This window comes from Pelobates fuscus, chromosome 2 (assembly GCF_036172605.1).
Source record: "Pelobates fuscus isolate aPelFus1 chromosome 2, aPelFus1.pri, whole genome shotgun sequence".
Lineage (NCBI taxonomy): Eukaryota > Metazoa > Chordata > Amphibia > Anura > Pelobatidae > Pelobates > Pelobates fuscus.
This window is the reverse complement of record NC_086318.1, coordinates 364,024,082-364,044,102: the sequence shown is the minus strand read 5'-3', so window position 1 is coordinate 364,044,102 and position 20,021 is coordinate 364,024,082. Positions and strand designations below refer to the sequence as shown.

At 38.8% G+C, this 20,021-nt stretch overlaps 1 protein-coding gene across 1 annotated transcript in view; it reads right to left on the bottom strand.

The window, feature by feature from the left end:
- The window catches only part of RIN2 (Ras and Rab interactor 2), a 143,730-nt gene extending 128,950 nt beyond the window's left edge, over positions 1-14,780 (bottom strand). Inside the window, exon 1 of the mRNA XM_063443685.1 lies at positions 14,600-14,780. The gene's annotated coding sequence lies outside the window, so the exon portion shown is untranslated. The remainder of the gene's footprint in view (positions 1-14,599) is intronic.
- Positions 14,781-20,021: the final 5,241 nt, after the last annotated feature.

Here is a 20,021-nt window from a genome sequence, read left to right as displayed (position 1 = left end):
TGCCCCTGCAGCCTCACTGCTCAATCCTCTGCCATTTAGGAGTTAACCCCTTCAGGACCGGACTGTTTTTGCGATGTTTGTACGTTAAGGACCAGAGCTATTTTAACACTTTTGTGGTGTTTGTGTTTAGCTGTAATTTTCCGCTCTCTCATTTACTGTTCCCATACAAGTTATATATTGTTTTTTTCAGGACAAGAAGGGCTTTCTTTACATACCATTATTTGTATCATTTCATATCATTTACTTTAAAAAAAATAGTAAAATATGGTGAAAAAACCCCCAAAAAACGTGTTTTTTGACTTCTACTTAAAAAATATTTTACTGATCTACAAAATCGAATGAAACAAACTGCTAAATAGATTAAACATTTTGTCCTTAGTTTAAAAACACCCAATGTTTACGTGTTTTTTTGCTTTTATTTGCAAGTTATAGGGCTATAAGTACAAGTAGGAAATTGCGGTTTCGAAATTTACATTTTTCAAATGTATCAATAGTGACATTGTAACACTGTTATGTCATAAATCTCCAAAAAACACCCCACATGTATATATTTTTCTTAAACTAGATAACCCAGGGTATTCATCTAAGAATATTTTGATACTTTCTATGCAGCCATTTTACCATAAACCTTTGTCAAACTTTGCATAGGTAGTTTATTTTTTTTATTTTTTTCACATAAATTGCAATTCAGGTATAAATTCACAGATTTTGTTAGGTGTCACTACCAAACAACACCCCAATATGTGTTCAGCAACATCTCCCGAGTACAGGGATACCCCCCATGTATAGGTGTTTTGGGTTGTTTGGGGGCTAAAAGGCCACATTTTGCAGGTGCGCATATCAGTTTCCCAGCTCGGAATTTTGACATGTAGTCAACCTGCATGCATGTCCTATTTGGGACATTTTTGAAGCCGGCCAATGTATTTTACCCCCATCAAACCATATATTTTTGAAAAGTAGACACCCTAGGGTATTTCACATGGTGGAATTTTTACACTTTCCATGCACTAATTCTACCACCAGGCTTTGTCAAACATTGAGTTAGTAATTTTTTTTCTGTTTTTTTCACACACATTGTACTTTAGGCATGAATTAACAGATCCTGTTATGTGTCACTGCCAAACAACACCCCAATATGTGTTCAGCAACATCTCCCGAGTACAGGGATACCCCCCATGTATAGGTGTTTTGGGTTGTTTGGGGGCTAAAAGGCCACATTTTGCAGGTGCGCATATCAGTTTCCCAGCTCGGAATTTTGACATGTAGTCAACCTGCATGCATGTCCTATTTGGGACATTTTTGAAGCCGGCCAATGTATTTTACCCCCATCAAACCATATATTTTTGAAAAGTAGACACCCTAGGGTATTTCACATGGTGGAATTTTTACACTTTCCATGCACTAATTCTACCACCAGGCTTTGTCAAACATTGAGTTAGTAATTTTCTTTCAGTTTTTTTCACACACATTGTACTTTAGGCATGAATTAACAGATCCTGTTACGTGTCACTGCCAAACAACACCCCAATATGTGTTCAGTAACATCTCCCGAGTACAGGGATACCCCCCATGTATAGGTGTTTTGGGTTGTTTGGGGGCTAAAAGGCCACATTTTGCAGGTGCGCATATCAGTTTCCCAGCTCGGAATTTTGACATGTAGTCAACCTGCATGCATGTCCTATTTGGGACATTTTTGAAGCCGGCCAATGTATTTTACCCCCATCAAACCATATATTTTTGAAAAGTAGACACCCTAGGGTATTTCACATGGTGGAATTTTTACACTTTCCATGCACTAATTCTACCACCAGGCTTTGTCAAACATTGAGTTAGTAATTTTTTTTCTGTTTTTTTCACACACATTGTACTTTAGGCATGAATTAACAGATCCTGTTACGTGTCACTGCCAAACAACACCCCAATATGTGTTCAGTAACATCTCCCGAGTACAGGGATACCCCCCATGTATAGGTGTTTTGGGTTGTTTGGGGGCTAAAAGGCCACATTTTGCAGGTGCGCATATCAGTTTCCCAGCTCGGAATTTTGACATGTAGTCAACCTGCATGCATGTCCTATTTGGGACATTTTTGAAGCCGGCCAATGTATTTTACCCCCATCAAACCATATATTTTTGAAAAGTAGACACCCTAGGGTATTTCACATGGTGGAATTTTTACACTTTCCATGCACTAATTCTACCACCAGGCTTTGTCAAACATTGAGTTAGTAATTTTTTTTCTGTTTTTTTCACACACATTGTACTTTAGGCATGAATTAACAGATCCTGTTATGTGTCACTGCCAAACAACACCCCAATATGTGTTCAGTAACATCTCCCGAGTACAGGGATACCCCCCATGTATAGGTGTTTTGGGTTGTTTGGGGGCTAAAAGGCCACATTTTGCAGGTGCGCATATCAGTTTCCCAGCTCGGAATTTTGACATGTAGCCAACCTGCATGCATGTCCTATTTGGGACATTTTTGAAGCCGGCCAATGTATTTTACCCCCATCAAACCATATATTTTTGAAAAGTAGACACCCTAGGGTATTTCACATGGTGGAATTTTTACACTTTCCATGCACTAATTCTACCACCAGGCTTTGTCAAACATTGAGTTAGTACATTTTTTTCAGTTTTTTTCACACACCTTGTACTTTAGTCCTGAATTATCAGATCCTGTTATGTGTCACTGCCAAACAACACCCCAATATGTGTTCAGCAAGATCTCCTGAATACAGTGATACCACCCATGCATAGGCTTGTCGGGTTCTTTGGGGGCTAAAAGGCCACGTTTGGCAGGTGCGCTTATCAGTTTCCCAACTTGGAATTTTGACATGTAATCAACCTGCGCCCATGTCCCATTTGAGCCAATGTATTTTACCCCCATCAAACCATATATTTTTGAAAAGTAGACAACCCAGGGCATTTTAAATTGTGGTATTTTAACACTTTTCATGCACTGAATTCTACCACCAGCCTTTGTCAAACTTTTGGATAGTAATCTTTTTTTGTTTCTTTGTCACACACATTGTACTTTAGGCATGAATTAACAGATCCTGTTACGTGTCACTGCCAAACACTGCCCAATATGTTCAGCAACATCTCTTGAGTACAGTGATACCCCCCATGTATATGGTTGCCGGGTTGTTTGGGGGCCAAAAGGCAACAATCAGAACTTGTACATGTCAGTTTTTCAACTTGATATATAGGTATGCATGGTCTATCTTCAGTTTGACATATTTTTGTACCCCCCAGTTAATGTTACCATCATGCCAATATGTATAGTATATATTTTTATAAAGTAGACATCAAATGTTATAGAGGATGGGGTGTTTTGACTTCTTTCCCCCAACCATTTTGCCCCCCAAAGAAAGTGTAGTGGTATTTTCTTTATTCTGGTTTTTATGCACACGTCATCTGGTTTTGGACAGCTGGTTATGTGTTACTGCCAGAAAACTTGTTAGGCCAAATGTGCAGGTAGCAAATGTACATTTAGCAGCAATCTTTAAACTGACTCCTGCAAATAGAATCTAAAACTGGAGATTTGGGGGAAGGAAACTGACTAACAAAAAAATGGCTGCTTTCCAAAGAAACAGAAAATAAAATAAAAATTCAGGAACACTTCTTACAACTGTTCTGTGTGGTACTGCTTGAAACATGTTCCTACACAGAGTCCTGGTTTCGAAGGACAATCAGGACAGTGAAAAGGGGTGTCTGTCCTTTTCCCGTTTTTAAAACAGACCCGGCAACGTTTCTGGGGGGTTTTTTTTCTAGCAGTTGGCGGTAACTTAAAAATAAAATGTCTGGACTCAGCTTGCACCGTTGTTGGAACTTGTCCATCTCCATAAATTGTTAAAGAAATTATTTTCAATTGAAATTGGAGAAAGGTGATTTTCCCTGGATTATTTTTTTTAAAAAGTAAAAATGAGTTGTGGGTTGCTATTTGCATCAGATATATAGCCACCTTTTTATACCATGCTTTGGTTTTTCGTAAAATAAGATACGGCTGCATAAGCTGATCAGCCAAATCAACACCACCCATGTACTTATTATACGCCCTGATGCAAACCGGTTTGGACTCTACTCTGCCCCGGACAGAGACGTCGGACATGCGTTCGTCATGGATGGTGGTGAGCATTTGGACATCCTTCCTGTCCCTAAATTTTAGTGCAAGCACCTCAGCTTTCCGAAGTGCTTTACATTCGCCTTTTTTTAATTTTGCATCTATGAGAGATCGTGGAAAATCTTTGGAATTTTTTCTGGCAGTGCCGCAGGCCAGTGTCTGTAAAGCATAAAGTGTTTTAAATAGACGGACACTACTATAAAAATTATCCACATAAAGGTGGTAACCTTTATTAAACAAGGGGTTTAGTAGGTCCCATACAAGTTTCCCACTTGTCCCCAGGGAGTCAGGACAGTCAGGAGGGTCCAGTTGACCATCTTTCCCCTCATATACACGAAAGGAAAATGTGTATCCGCTTTCGCTCTCACACAGTTTGTACAGTTTAATGCCATACCTAGAGCGCTTTGAGGGGATGTATTGTCTGAACCCTAATCTCCCTTTGTATTTCATTAGAGATTCATCTATGGATAAATTTTGTTGGGGGGTATAAACATCCGAAAATTTGTCCTGAAAATGGTCTAGCAGTGGGCGTATTTTATAAAGCCTATCGTATTGGGGGTGATCTCTAGGGTGACAGAGGGTATTGTCACTGAAATGTAAAAATCTCAGCAGTAACTCGTATCTGGCTCTAGGCATGGTTTGGGAGAATACTGGACTCGACATTATTGGGTTGGTGCTCCAGTATGAGCGAATCGATGGCTTTTTTATGATCCCCATGAGCATTGTGAGAGCCCAGAATTTTTTAAGCTCTGGGACATCTGTGGGATGCCAGTCATGCTCCCTGGCTGTATAGCTACCTGGATTGTTGTCAATAAATTGGGTAGCATACAAGTTAGTCTGGGAAGCAATCTCCTCCCAGATGGTATCCCCTAAAAATAGTTCTACATACTGCATTGGGGAGAAGCCATCCACATTAACATTAATGCCTGCGTTGGCACTAAAAGGGGGGCCGTTGGGCTCGGCTAACTGTGGAGGTACCCAGTCCTCCTCCACATTTGGCATAGCAGAGGAAGCACAGCTTCTTTCTTCAGCCGGCTCACACACAGATGACATGTCGTCTTGACTAGACATGTCAGAAAACTGACCTGGGTCAAAATCTGACGCAGTGTCAGTGGCGTCAGAGTCTGACGCCAAGAAGGCATATGCCTCCTGCAAGTTATACATACGCTGCATGTTTTACACACGACTAAAACAAATTACAAACACACAAATTTTTTTTTATACTTTTTTTTTTTTTTTTTTTTTTTACTAAAACAGACTAAACAGCAATCCCTAAACTAACTCCTGTCACAAAAATCTAATGGAGATTTGGGGGAAGGAAACTGACTGACTACGACAGACTACGACAGACTAAGACAGACTAAGACAGACTAAGACAGACTAAGACAGACTACGACAGACTACGACAGACTACGACAGACTAAGACAGACTAAGACAGACTAAAACAGACTAAGACAGACTAAGACAAATATTTTTAAAACAAATTTAACCCTTTAAGGGCAAAAAAAAAAAGACAGACAGTACAAATGCACTGCTGAAACAGATCTGGCAGGGAAGGGGTTAAAATGGATTTTTAATTCACTGCTGATACTTTTTCCAACTCTCTGGAACACTCTGCTGCAACAAACTATCACGATCTCTGTCTCTCTCGCCTCACAAAACGCTACAGAGGAGAGAGGGGCAGAGATCTCTGTCAAAGTGAGTGTTTGTAACACCCACTTTGACAGCAGCCAATTGTGAGCAATCGCGGATCGCTCACACACCGTAATTGGCTGTTACTATCTGCCTGGGATGTCTGGCAGATAGTTACATCATAGTACGGGCAAGAGCGATCTTTGATCGCTTCCTGCAGCCCGTTTTCCGCTATGACGGTTCAGGACCGTCAGCGGTCCAAACGCACGTTTTACCGCTGACGGTCCTGAACCGTCCGCGGTCGTGAAAGGGTTAAATCCCTTTGTTTATGAACCCTAGTCACACCTCCCTACATGTGACTTGCACAGCCTTCCATAAACACTTCCTGTAAAGAGAGCCCTATTTAGGCTTTCTTTATTGCAAGTTCTGTTTAATATTTTATTATCCCCTGCTATGTTAATAGCTTGCTAGACCCTGCAAGAGCCTCCTGTATGTGATTAAAGTTCAATTTAGAGATTGAGATACAATTATTTAAGGTAAATTACATCTGTTTGAAAGTGAAACCAGTTTTCTTTTCATGCAGGCTCTGTCAATCATAGCCAGGGGAGGTGTGGCTAGGGCTGCATAAACAGAAACAAAGTGATTTAACTCCTAAATGACAGTGAATTGAGCAGTGAAATTGCAGGGGAATGATCTATACACTAAAACTGCTTTATTTAGCTAAAGTAATTTAGGTGACTATAGTGTTCCTTTAAACTTACAGGCACGGCATACTGACTTGTGAAAACAATGGTCGATCAATAGGTCCTGATAAAACGGACAAGGTTATGAAAGTGGAGCAATCACCATGGAAACCGAAGAGATGTTCCTGCTCCATTTTTAGAGCTTTGCCCAGATTTTGATTACAACATTTTAATAACTTCCATGTTGAAACGTTTGTGTGTTCATTGTAGCATCTGACCTCTAAAATGCACTCTAAATCCTAGTTACAGAGTTAATCAAAAACTAGGTCATCAGTCTATTTTACAGCATTCTGTCATAGCTCTACCAAACTGTGTGCAACGTTTTACAGGTAAAACTTGCTTTTTTTCACACTATGATTCCTACTAAGTGGTGAGTTTTTTAACATGTACATACAGACAGACTGGCAGACATGGAATTGATTGCATGATGATGAGGTAGTGGGGGAGGGAGACCAAGTGTGGGAAATACAACAGGATTAATTAATTTATAGCCCTTTGGCTATTGGTACTACTGATTGAAACTGTTTTCAGTGACTGAGTCCATCAATAATCATTTACATTTACTATCTCCTTAAAACACAATGCTTTCCCTTAAAGTATATATGTCACCTAAAAACAAAAGAGAAAAAAACAAATCCCCTGATTTCCCTCGTTTCTTCTGTACTCTTACCTAAACTATTGGTTTTTTTTTAAATCAATCAATAAATAATCATAAGCAAACAGAAATGACTGTTACATACTGCATTATTTTTCTTGAATAACAAACACAGATGGATGGTCAGTACAACATTCACTGATTGGTTTGTGTATTTGATAAAATCTATAAAGCATAATCTACCCTTACTATTGCTGTGTATTTTTTCCGTAAACTGCTGTGCAACTTTTTAAGTTTAGTGGATTCCTGAAACATCCCCACTGAAAGCAATGGAATCTTAAGGATTAGCTCAGATCTATCAGCCAATAAGGTCACCCTAAGCACCATAACCACTAATCACCTGTAGTAGTTATGGTGTGAGGATGGCCCTGAAACAATCCTGCGTCAAAGTGTTTTTGAGTAAATTGATACAAACCGAGGGATCTCTGGAAAAATATCTCTATATTGTATTTTAAAGTGTCACTCTCACTGTAACGTGCTGCTAAAAATATTAACACTCTATAAAGAGAGTCTTTTACGCTCTAGTGATTATCTTAAAATCATTCAGATAACACAGTGTGGGACTGCATGTTTTACCATGAATGAGAGTGATATCTTTGTTCTACAGCTGGTTACAAACACTTTAGACAAATATAGAAAATGTACCTGTTTGCACAAAGGGAGGCAAAGATTTATGGGATATGGTAAACTCCAATTGAAAACAACAGTAAAACCTTGACAGGACAGAGCCTTGAGCAAAAAACTTTGAATCACAATCTATAAATCATTTTGTTTTAATTTTTAAAGTTTTGACATAATTTGATGCATTATCTGTGTAATCTGTTTAAAAAAGCAATGGAATGTCCTTTTAACGCCTGTCATGAGTGATAAATCTTGGTGGCACATTTCTAGCCTTACATATTTACATTAAATAAAATAGATTGTAAGTTGTAGATACATACATTTTCAATACAACATAAATAAATATAATAGATAGGCTCTGAGAAGGAGACAAACTCAGAATACATTTCATTCCACACTGAGATTAGAGTCAGATTTAAACTATGGCTCAGTCTATGCCACTGTGTAAGCTTTTATAAAATAAATACATGGGGCTGATTCCCTATCATACATTAGCAAATCAGACATAGGTTCCAGATTCATCAAAGTTGTGGAATGAGTTGTGGCTTGGGCTGATTTTGACGTTCCCTCTAAGAACAGCAGTTTCACATGTAGATATTACAATTCAGTTCCTCACAGATATTTTAGTGGTAAACATTGTTTCATAAAAAAAAAGAATCTTGCACTTTGTCGTGTGAGTGAAACATGCACGTTTGTTAGAGCTATTTTTACAGAACAGATTAGTGATTTTGTTATTCACCATGGTAATGATAATGTTTTTGTTTTTTTTTTATCTATAAAAAGTGTCTATTTAGTAGGTCTGAATCAGCTTGCTGTAGACCATTTTGCATGTTAAAGGGACATTCCAAGCACAATCATCACTTGAACTTATTGTTGTTATGGTGCTAGAAAGCTGTCCCTGAAAATGTATCTCTTAAATCTTTGCTATTTTCTTCCTCTAAAGCAAAATCTAAAGGCCCAGACTCGAACATCCTAATCAAGGACTGTTTGTCTGCTTCCATCATTCAAGTCGGTCACCTTCACTAACAGCAGCTGTACTGTGAGCGCACACACATAAGTGCGCACCTTCTTTGACAGGATCCATCGCAGCTGGGTGCATGCATAGTCATATCTATAGCTCCAATTACAAAATTGTGAATAGAACCATAACTAAACTAGCATTAGCTGTGATAGAACTGATATTAGGCAGTAATGTTATTCATCTTTTTTGTGCTGTGCTACATATCCCATGAATCACTGTTGGTCAGAAGGCAATACAAATACTGGAAGTGCTAGGAATAACTAATAGGTATCAGCTACTTCATGGTCTAGACATACAGGGCTATTTACTAAGGTGAGAGTTGTCAGGAATTCAAAGTGAATTTCAGATGTAAGCTTTATCACTGCTTCCAGATCAGCCATTTTGGTCTGAATTCACTTTGAATTTCCAACAATTCTCCCTTTAATGAATAGCCCTTAGTAATAGCCTATATTTGTATCAAGTATATTATGTTCAAAGTTACCTATCTTTTTTAATTTCTTTTTGGCGCATTTAATATTTATGACATATTTTAGATTTATTTTTTTACAATTAATTAAAAAAATGGGGGTCTACTATTGCATCCTTCAGTTTGAAGATGACTCAGAATGCTAACTAAACAATATCTGTAATGTAAACTCTCAGAGTAGGTATATGATTTTATAATTATAATAACACAATGATTTATATATATATATATATATATATATATATATATATATATATATATATATATACTAATATGAGTAAGTGGTTTATATTTATAATTACATTCCACTGATAATTGTATAATTGTCTTGGTCAATTCTATAATGTATATACATTTTCTATTTTTATATGCAGTTTATTATTATTTATAGGTATGCATATATTACAGAGCCTGGGGCTGAGGTGGGATTCTATTTGGGTTTATCTGTACGTAGCCATCTTTTATAGGCAGATCACCAACTTGATAAAGCTCCCCAAGTAAAATCACTGTGGACTATTTGCAGTGACTTCCGATCATGGCCCCTGCTTGAGATTTTAATTCTATTTTCTACTTCCAGTCTGTTTACAGATACAAGATGCAAGCTGCTCTTGTTCGAGTTGTCGGAGTCTGACTGAACCGCCAGGAATTGGAATGTTATTGCTTTATGTACTATAGCTGTGATATGGATATTTTGTTTTTACCAAAAGTGATTTTATTGTGCACAAGAAATATGTATTTTAGATATTACCCCAATCAGTGCCTTTTTTGAATCCTACTCTGAAAATTCATCATCCCTCGTGCACAATCCTTAACCCAAGTATTACATCTCTTTCCCTTCACTATTGACAAAAGCATTGTCTCTAGAAGACTTGCAGGCAGGCAAATAATCTACAAAAGGTCTGTCTGCCAGTGCAGTTCACTAGATGGTATAAAATATAGGCCAGACTATCCGATTTAGAGCAATTTACAAGACTTGATGGCTATTTACTAAACTCTTTGGCATTTAGTGAATACATGCATTAAACTTTACTACTTTGATCACAATTTTCAAACTGGGTTAATGGGTTTTCTCAGTAAACAGTGAACTGCAGAGAGTTCAAAAATTAATTACTAAAAAAAAAAGAAAAATAATTAAATTTAAAGCAACTCCCTGACTTCTGAGTATTTTTATTAAACATTCATGCTTACTGCATTGGAATTTCATTAAAATTCCAAATGCAATCAAAAGATATCAGAAGACTTATGGGCAAGCCTGAGGTTGATAAAAGACTGAGCTTTGCTATCAGCTCTTGCCAAATCCCTGCAGCGGTCACAAGAAAGGGCTGTCGAAATCTCAAGCATTGTAAGATATAATCTATGGAAGCTCTCGCAGGTTTCTTCATAGACTCTCAAATTTAAACCTATTTAGTTTAGAAAAACGTCGCCTGAGAGGGGATATGATAACATTATACAAATATATTCGGGGCCAATACAAACCATTGTGTGGAAATCTATTCACAAACCGGACTTTACATAGGACACGAGGCCTTGCGTTTAGACTGGAAGAAAGAAGATTTTGTCTAAGGCAAAGGAAAGGTTTTTTTACTGTAAGAACAATCAGGATGTGGAATTCTCTGCCTGAAGAAGTGGTTTTATCAGAGTCCATACAGATGTTCAAACAGCTACTAGATGCATACTTGCAAAGACAGAATATTCAAGGATATAATCTTTCAATGTAGGGTAATAACTGCTTGATTCAAGGATAAATCTGACTGCCATTCTGGGGTCAAGAAGGAATTTTTTGTCCTAGCTTGTTGCAAAATTGTGCTTCAAACTGGGGGTTTTTTTTTTGCCTTTTGGATCAACAGCAAAAAACAGGTGTGAGGAAGGCTGAACTTGATGGATGCAAGTCTCTTTTCAGCTATCTAACTATGTAACTATGCATGCACAGGAGAACAGCACTAATGCAGCTCCTAGCACGTGAATCGGAAAATATTGCAGGTGAAGCACAAAATATGCAAACACCCCCCGAAAGTGACAGAGCCACTTTAAGGATAAACTACATACAATAAAAGAAATAAAATGTAAAAATGGATTTGAATGTCTGTTTATAGTTATTATCAGAATACTACAGTAACTTGTTTCAATAAAAGTGTGGAGCTTTCTCCATGAAACATAATGCTATTGTGAATAGTATTTAAAATTAATTATTTCTCATTTCCCAAAAAGCACTAAACTCAGTCAATAAGAGATGATTTTTTCTGCCAGATACTTATTTTAAGTCACTAGGCACCATAACCACGTTATCTCACTGGAGGTGGTTATTGTGCCTGACGTTTCCAACTGCTCAGTGTTAAAATGTTTTTGTTTATCGTCGGTAAATTTGATTGGCAGCTAAAACAGAAAGTTGCTTTAAGCTCCACCCATTGTCACGTTTTGTCAGGTTTACTGATGGAAATGAGGAAAAATAATCACTACTTTTCTTTATGTATTTCACGAAAATAGTGTGTTGGGAAAAAGAAATAAAAAGAGAAACAGTGGGCTTTATAAAAGCAGATTAAATAACATTTATATTTGGCGACAGAGCCATTTTAAATTCACTTTGAAATCACTCTGGATTCCCGACAATTTTCCCTTTAGTAGTATGCACAGTTTTCCATACTAATAAGGACTTTGTTGACTAAACAGTTTTGCCAACCAGTGTGGGCTTGTAAAACCCATCCTTTCAACGAAATAAGCTGGTAGAGAACTAAGCAGAAAACTGCTTTTCCTGTTATGAAATTCCTGAAAGTCTAAACAAGAAAGCTAATCTCCATAGGCCCAAATATACATTTCTGATTACAGACAGTTTTGACTGTAACGAGTTACTTAGTGAGGTTAAGAATCTGGAGCAACGTTGTAAAAGAGGAGCAGTCACCATGGTAACTAATAGACTTGTGTAGTAACTAATGGAACGTTCTAATTGGCTGCTTCATTTTTACAAATCTGTTTGTAATTTCAATAGAAGCCTACAAGTGAGCCCATATAAATTAGTTAGGATATGTCAGGCATATCATACATCATGAACTTGTTCAACCAGGAATAAGTATAGTTACTCATAGTTATGTCACTAGGAGCATCTTGGTTTATATAGCTGCAGCAATGTTTGTTAATCTCTGCAACTGTAATTAAAGGGGCACCATAAGCACTAAAGATAAATGTAAAGGTTATTGTGCTATGAGGGGTTAGGTACAGTCCCTCCAGTTTTTATCTAAAAGTTCTTAAGTCGTTTAACCCTTAAGGACACATGACATATGTGACATGTCATGATTTCCTTTTATTCCAGAAGTTTGGTCCTTAAGGGGTTAGCAGAATTAAGGATACATTAGACATCCTTGTACCAAATACAAGGTCGTTTTGCCACTTGAAGTTTGCCTTTAATAGGCAATAATGATATACTTAATCGCGACGATAGAAAGGTTTCATATTTTATATACATCCCCCCATGAATATATCTGACTAGCAGACAGTGCACATAACAAACAATTAGTTAGTTATGCATCACCTTCACTACGAAAATAGTCATATTTCTTCCACAATACCATGAAATGTCTTACTCTTCTTCCTACCTCTCAGTACGACCAATTCTACTCTATGGGTACTATGTAATAACACGATGTCAAAATGCAAAATAGTGTCACTGTTCCTTTAATTTAGCTTTTTAGGAAAACAAGAGAGGCAGTTATATTTGTCCAAGTCGTACAATGCCACATTTTATATTACATGCAACTCTCTGCAGAAAAATTGAGGGTTTTTAATGAAATCTCTCTAGCCTAATATCCTCTGCCATCTTAGCAGGAAGAAGGGGTGTAATGCAGAGACAACATGGCAGGTATAGCAGCAGAAAAGTGCGAGCTTCTGGCCAGCAAGGTATTCTTTAACGTGAGCGCCACTCCACCCTTGGAAGGATGGCAAACATATGGTTGTTAAAGCTGTACTCAGGTAGTGCTACCACTCTGATGTTGGTGCCAAACCTCCATAATTTTGATATTGTATAGATCCTAACCTTAAAAGCGTTTATCTCATTTATTAAGCCTCAAGTTACCCTCAACTGGAGCTGAAATTGGCCATTTTCTATACAGTACATTAGATGTAAAGAAAAAAAAAGGCTAATATGACAAGGCATCATTTATAAAACGCAGATATTGTTTTAAGGCGAGGATTTCTCTTTAACTGTAAATATGGTCGGTCTCTGTATGGGTTCACATTGTGGACATAATTTGTCTTTGGAATCACACTGGTGCATGTGGGTGTCTGGTCCATGAAAACATGCTGAATAAAATAAGAGAGACACTTATTCAACATGAGACATAAGCAGTGCATGAAAAGGCATGATCAGACAGGATCTCTGATTCAGAGTGAAACTCAACTTTGCTGAGAGTCAAACATCTGAAAAACTCATCTCTTTCATCTAAACCCTTCATAGCAATTCAACCTGCACTGGAGTCTCTAAACTGCACCATTAAAACACAGGCTGGGCATTAGCTCTTATTTTATTGCAGAGCCTAATATAACCTTGTGATTATTCATTCTAAGAGTTCAGACACTGTTCAAAGCTATGACATGAGCCTGTAAATACACCCCTCCCTTCATTTCCCAAAATTCATTTTCTTCTATCAAATTTCAAAAGATGTTCTTGAAACTGAGATTACAGCAAAATATGAACCAAGATTAACCCTCTGTGAGCCGGGCTGGCATTTCTCTCTTTAGAAAAAAAATGATCATAATACTATTCAGCTTTGCACATCATTACTGGTTATGTACGCAGAGTAATTCTGGAGCAAAGTTAAATATGGAGCAATCAGCAGGAACATTCCATTGGTTTCCGTGGTGACTGCTCCACTTGTAGAACTTCGAACTTACAGAAGCATCAGCCATACCCCCAATGTTATTTAACCATCTACAATGCTTTACTTGACCCCAGCACTGGGAGAATTGATTTCATGTCCATGACGGTGACATAAATGGCAAAGTACAGCAATAAAATCAAAAATCTAAAAAAATCAAACAAATAATGGCAAGGGGACAGACAACACAAAGCTTACAATAACCTAATCCCTGCAGTGCATGCATTGCTGGTATGATTTCCCAGTACATGCTTGAAATGATTTCATTCCAAAAGGTCAGGTAAATGAGATGCTGTGTAAAATACCGGCACATCAATGGTTAGTTTGCCGGGGAGCACAAAGGAACAAGAGACTGGTCTCCTGGGGTCCATCCTCAGCCTAGCAAAGAATAGGGTCCTTCACACAATGCAGAGGGCATCAGCCTCACCAGTCACTAATTATGGGCATTATATGCCTGCACCGGCTCTTACCTTGCAGTGAGGTGCAGCGTGCTTCTCCTGCCTCCCTCCTGGGCTGCTGGCAAAGTTATGGCAGCTGTGCCTGTCCCTGTCCTTTAGCCTTCCTTGAGGAGTGTGTATCCAGAGACTGGGCTTCTTCCCCTGTACAATGAAGCTGCTGGTCTCTACCCCAGAGACATTGAGACAGCATTGGTTCTGTCTGATCCCAAAGCGCATGTGCGCCCTCTTTCCCTCCCCCAGCTGCTTCACACTAACTCCCTTCACCCCCAGGGAAGACAATAACAAAAATAAGGAGGAGGCACAGTGTGCTTGGGCTAAGGCAAACTTTGCCCTTCTTTAGTTTTCCCGTCACGTGTTCAGGATTTTTCTTCCTGGTATTTTGAAGTAGTTTTTTCTATTCTCAGCAGACTTAGGCTAGTTTTGTCAGGTCATCTGTGAACATAAATCTAGGTGTAAATAATCAGAATTAACGTCTTGTCAGCCTATGTAATAGCAGGTGCATGACTAGGCACTAAGAATATCGTGTGATTTAAAGGAATATTGTTGCAGCATTTGATATCAGAATTATTATTTTTTTTTTTATTATTTCTACCACATACATTAAAATTTGGAAGATACAGCTTGTCATCCAAATAGATGTGAACGAAAATTGTACCTGTCTATCTTTCTGTCTCTGTGCATAAAGAGGTAAACAGCCTCAAAATAGCTTATCTAACCAAAACTACTTAACAGATAGTTAACATTAAAAGTGATTGTGACAAAACACAGAAAGCTAGGAAAATATATACATATTCTCTAAAATTGCATATGTCTTCCAATGTGGAGGCAAAACAGGGGGAGGGGGGGGGGTATATATTTCATGTACAGCACGCATACTTGTGCCTTTCATTGTCAAAACTATTTCACAAAAAATGTCTGCAGTACCAATCACCTCAGTATAAAGCTACACATGACTTGCATAAAATGCCTGCTCCTCGATCTGCTATCTGCATCCTTGACATCTTGAGTCTTCTAAAAAATATCAAAGTAGGGCTAAGGTATCCCCAGAAACTTTTCCAGAGGCAGGGGAATAAAAATGTAAACTGTGATAGTTAACATTAAAAGTGATTGTGACAAAACACAGAAAGCTAGGAAAATATATACATATTCTCTAAAATTGCATATGTCTTCCAATGTGGAGGCAAAACAGGGGGAGGGGGGGGGTATATATTTCATGTACAGCACGCATACTTGTGCCTTTCATTGTCAAAACTATTTCACAAAAAATGTCTGCAGTACCAATCACCTCAGTATAAAGCTACACATGACTTGCATAAAATGCCTGCTCCTCGATCTGCTATCTGCATCCTTGACATCTTGAGTCTTCTAAAAAATATCAAAGTAGGGCTAAGGTATCCCCAGAAACTTTTCCAGAGGCAGGGGAATAAAAATGTAAACTGTGTACTTACCGTCATTCTCAAGATTTTAGTCAAAGGGAGGTGTGATTTTGGGGAGGGTGACACCTGCCACCTTTGGTCCTATGCAAAATTGTCACAGTTTTTCTGTATTTTTTTTTTCAGTTCCTAGAAAGCCCCATTAGGATGTCATTACTCTAACGTTTTCCTGGAATGCTGAGAGCATCAATGGTATTGGCTACAGGGCAGGTAAACTTTTGCAAGAAAGGGCCTACAGAGAGGAGTGCAAATTCATATTTTTGTGTTTCTAGAGCTACCCCATTTAAAGTCTAGTTCTGGGACTACAGTTTTTTTTAAATTATATTTTTTCTGCTTTTGTTGTGTGCTACTTTCTAAATTGAAATTATAACCTAATAATTTGTAATTATGGGAAGCTATTTCTATAGACCGAAGCCCTAATGATGCTGCATTTGGATGATCTCAGTGCCATTAATTCTTTAGTGACACATCTTCAGTTTAAAAAGATATGGAAGGGCTGCGCCAAATAAGGGTAGATAGTCCAGTAAAGTATTGCCAAGGTGCCAATAGATGGTCTAGGATACTTGATAGAGTTCCTCTGTGGATGCGTCTAGTGTAGACCGTTCCGTATATGTAAATACAAGAGAGGTAGAGGCGACTAATGGTATAGTAGAAAAGTTCAGGGTGTGATAGGTAACAAAATGTAGAGAACTCACATTCAAGAGAGCTATGGCCAGCTCTGGTGTGGTTTGCGTACAGCGGTATAATCCCCGCTTATGGGATATGTAGGGAGGGGGTCTCCGTCAACACCGTCTGGTAGTCCAGAACTCGGAAAAGAAAGACAGAAAGCGACAATAGTGCTCTCAATTTTGATGTGGTTCAGTGTGCAGATAAGTAGAGGTAAAAAAACTCACATTTGAGGGAGCTATGGCCAGCTCTGGTGTGGATAGCGTACAGCGGTATAATCCCCGCTTATAGGATATGTAGCGGCGATACGTCCGTCAGCACCGTCTGGTGATCCAAGGCTCCAATATAGAAGAATAAAAAGCAGCAATAGTGCTCTCAATTGTGATAGGTTAAGAGAGTAGTAGAGGAAATAAAATAATACTCACAAAGATAGAGCAGAGGTACTGCTCTTTGGATAGGCGCTGGTGGTATGATCCCCACCTAGGATTTCTTGGAGTACTGGAACTTTAAAATTGCCAGTGGAAGTAAAAGTAACCAGGAGAGGTTAAAATGCCAGGAATAGGTAAAAAAAAGTTTAAAGTGCATAGAGAGTGCAATAAAAAGAGGATTGGTACAATAAAGTAGCCAAAAAACTTTTATTGATCCAAAATACACAATAAAATACAGAATTAATAACCATCTATGGACTCTGGACTATCTACTCTTATTTGGCGCAGCCCTTCCATATCTTTTTATATCTATCCACCGAAGGACCCGAGGGGTTTTCCTTCATTTGGGTTGCTGCCTACCTTGACTAATTTTGTGATTACTAGCGCTGAATTCTTTTTGTGTTTATACACATCTTCAGTTTGCCTGTTTTGTACTTAAAGGAACACTGCCGCATTAGAAACACAAACATGTATTCCTACTGTTATAGTGTTAAAGTGACACTGTAGGCACCCAGACCACTTCAGCTCATTGCCGTGTCCCTATTGCACTTAGTGATGCAATGTAAAACATTGCAGTTCCAGAGAGTCTGGGGCGGTCTAATGCACGTGCGGCCATTGCTGCGCATGCGTGTTGGGTCTCCCCCGTGGCTGATGTCAGTGGGAAAGGAGCATGGGCGGAGCCTGACCCAGTGCTAAGGGACATCGGCGCTGGATACAGGTAAGTGGCTGAAGGGGATTTAACCCCTTCAGCCCCAAGGGAGCGGGGCACCTTTTAAACCTATAGTGCCATGAAAACGAGTTTGTTTTCCTGGCACTATAGGAATCCTTTGAATTATAGTTTGAGATTCAGCACCACCCATCAATCCTGCTTCCATAGAGAAGCGCTGAAGGGCTCGTGTGCATGCACTGTAGTCGCCAATTAGCATCTCCTCTATGGGGGAGCGTTCAGTAATCTTGAAGACCAAACCCAGGAAGTCCCTCTAGTTGCTGTCAAGTTTCTCAGAACAGATAGCATTTACACTTTACATTGCTGATGCTGCACGTACAGGCTCTTTGCCGCAGAAATACTGCATTAAGCTGTAGTGTAGGTTCTGGTGTCTATAGTGTTCCTTTTATCACACAAGCAATTTGGGGATTTTTGCTGTGTGTGTGTTCAATCACATCTTCTTTCTTTCATGTCTTTTTTTGTTTTGTTTTTGAATTCTTTATTTTTGCGGGCATAAAATTCATTCGGCAGTTTCAAAACATTAGTATACAATATGGCTGAAGCGTAGTAATGTCACAAGTAATGAGTGTACAGTGCCCTTTTTAAAGTTATGTAAGTAAGGTTAAGGAAACATGCAAAAATTAAATGAGAAAACAAATAGTCTGGTAGCAGCATACATACGATTAGCATCTATACCGAATATTCAGAATGACGAGACTAAGATAAACACATGAAAATTACTGTTAGTTATAACCAAGCTTGTGTGTAATAATACAGTAATTTACAGTAAATATTGCTGAGACGCTGCTAGAGAGTAATAGGCTAAGACTGAAACCAGACTATTGAAGGTTAATACCACCCCACCAACGAGAGCTCCCTAATATAGTGTGTTATGTTACTTCTATGCAAAATTAAGAGAATAAACGATCTACAGAAAGTTAAACATAGGAGCTGCGGTGCAATCGGTTTGCAATAGAGCCTGATGGGCCAATGGGCGAGAGAAACCGCTAGAGTAGGTTAGGCAACCTTTTAGTAGCAATGTGCCAAAACAAGATTTTGAAGTACCTTCTGCATGCCGATACTATATGTGTAAATCGAAGTGTGTATGTTGCCGTTTTCTGCGTGTGTTTTTTATGGGTGCTGCAGTTGCTTTGTAGCGTTGCGTTATATTGTACAGTATATGTTCATGAGTTGTTTGTGGTATTGTGCATGAGACAGCGGAAAACATACCGCGGTCCCAGGGGTCGCAGCTGCGACCGGGCCCGTCACTCCAGGGGGCCCGGCAGCCCTGCGGACCCCTGCAACCGGGTACCGACCTAAATCTTTTGCGGCCCGGGCCCGGGCGGCAAACCGCCGGGGCCGCCCTCCAAGAGGTCCATCGGGTGGCCCATGCTGTTAGGGCCACCCGATGGAAATGGATTGTCAGGGGGCCCGGTCAGCGCACGTCAAAAAAGGAAAATTACACGCATATGTATCTACACGTAATGGCTCCTGTGTGCAATAAGGTCAAAGTATGTGAGTGCACAATACATGCACAGGAATATCAGGAGTTATATAACCATAATCTATAAAAAAATAAATCCAGGTCCCTTGACTTAGCAAATGTACATATTGCAGGTGGCGGTCATCCATGTAGCAGAATCAAAGATCGAGAAAAAAAATAAAAATTAAAAAAAAATTCCCTTGGTCCCCAAGCAAATGGGTAGAACATCTGCAAACAGCAATAGTACAACATAGAGCAGGCTTCCCCAAACTCAAGCCCTCCAGATTTTTCTGAACTACAACTCCCATGAATCAATGAATGAAATAGATAGGCTGAGAATCATGGGAGTTGTAGTTCAGTAACATCTGGAGGGCCGGAGTTTGGGGAAGCCTGGCATAGAGGAGTGAAGAAAGAAAGGTATGAAGAGGGAGGTAAAGACAGGAAATGAAGAGCGAGACCAGGTATAGTGAGAAAGTATTTGTCAGCTAAAGGGACTGTCTCAGATTTAAGTTTATTTTTGGTAGTTACGGGTTAATGTACCAGTCTACAACACAGGTCTTAAGGTTCATAGAATAAAATACAATTTTGATGTGACCATCACAAAAAAAATGAGACTCAGAAGCATATATTTATATAAAGGTGATATCACAGGTTAGTTACCTAAGGGTACTTTATCCTTTTATCTTTAACTGCCAATCTCTGTTAAAGCTCTAGCGAA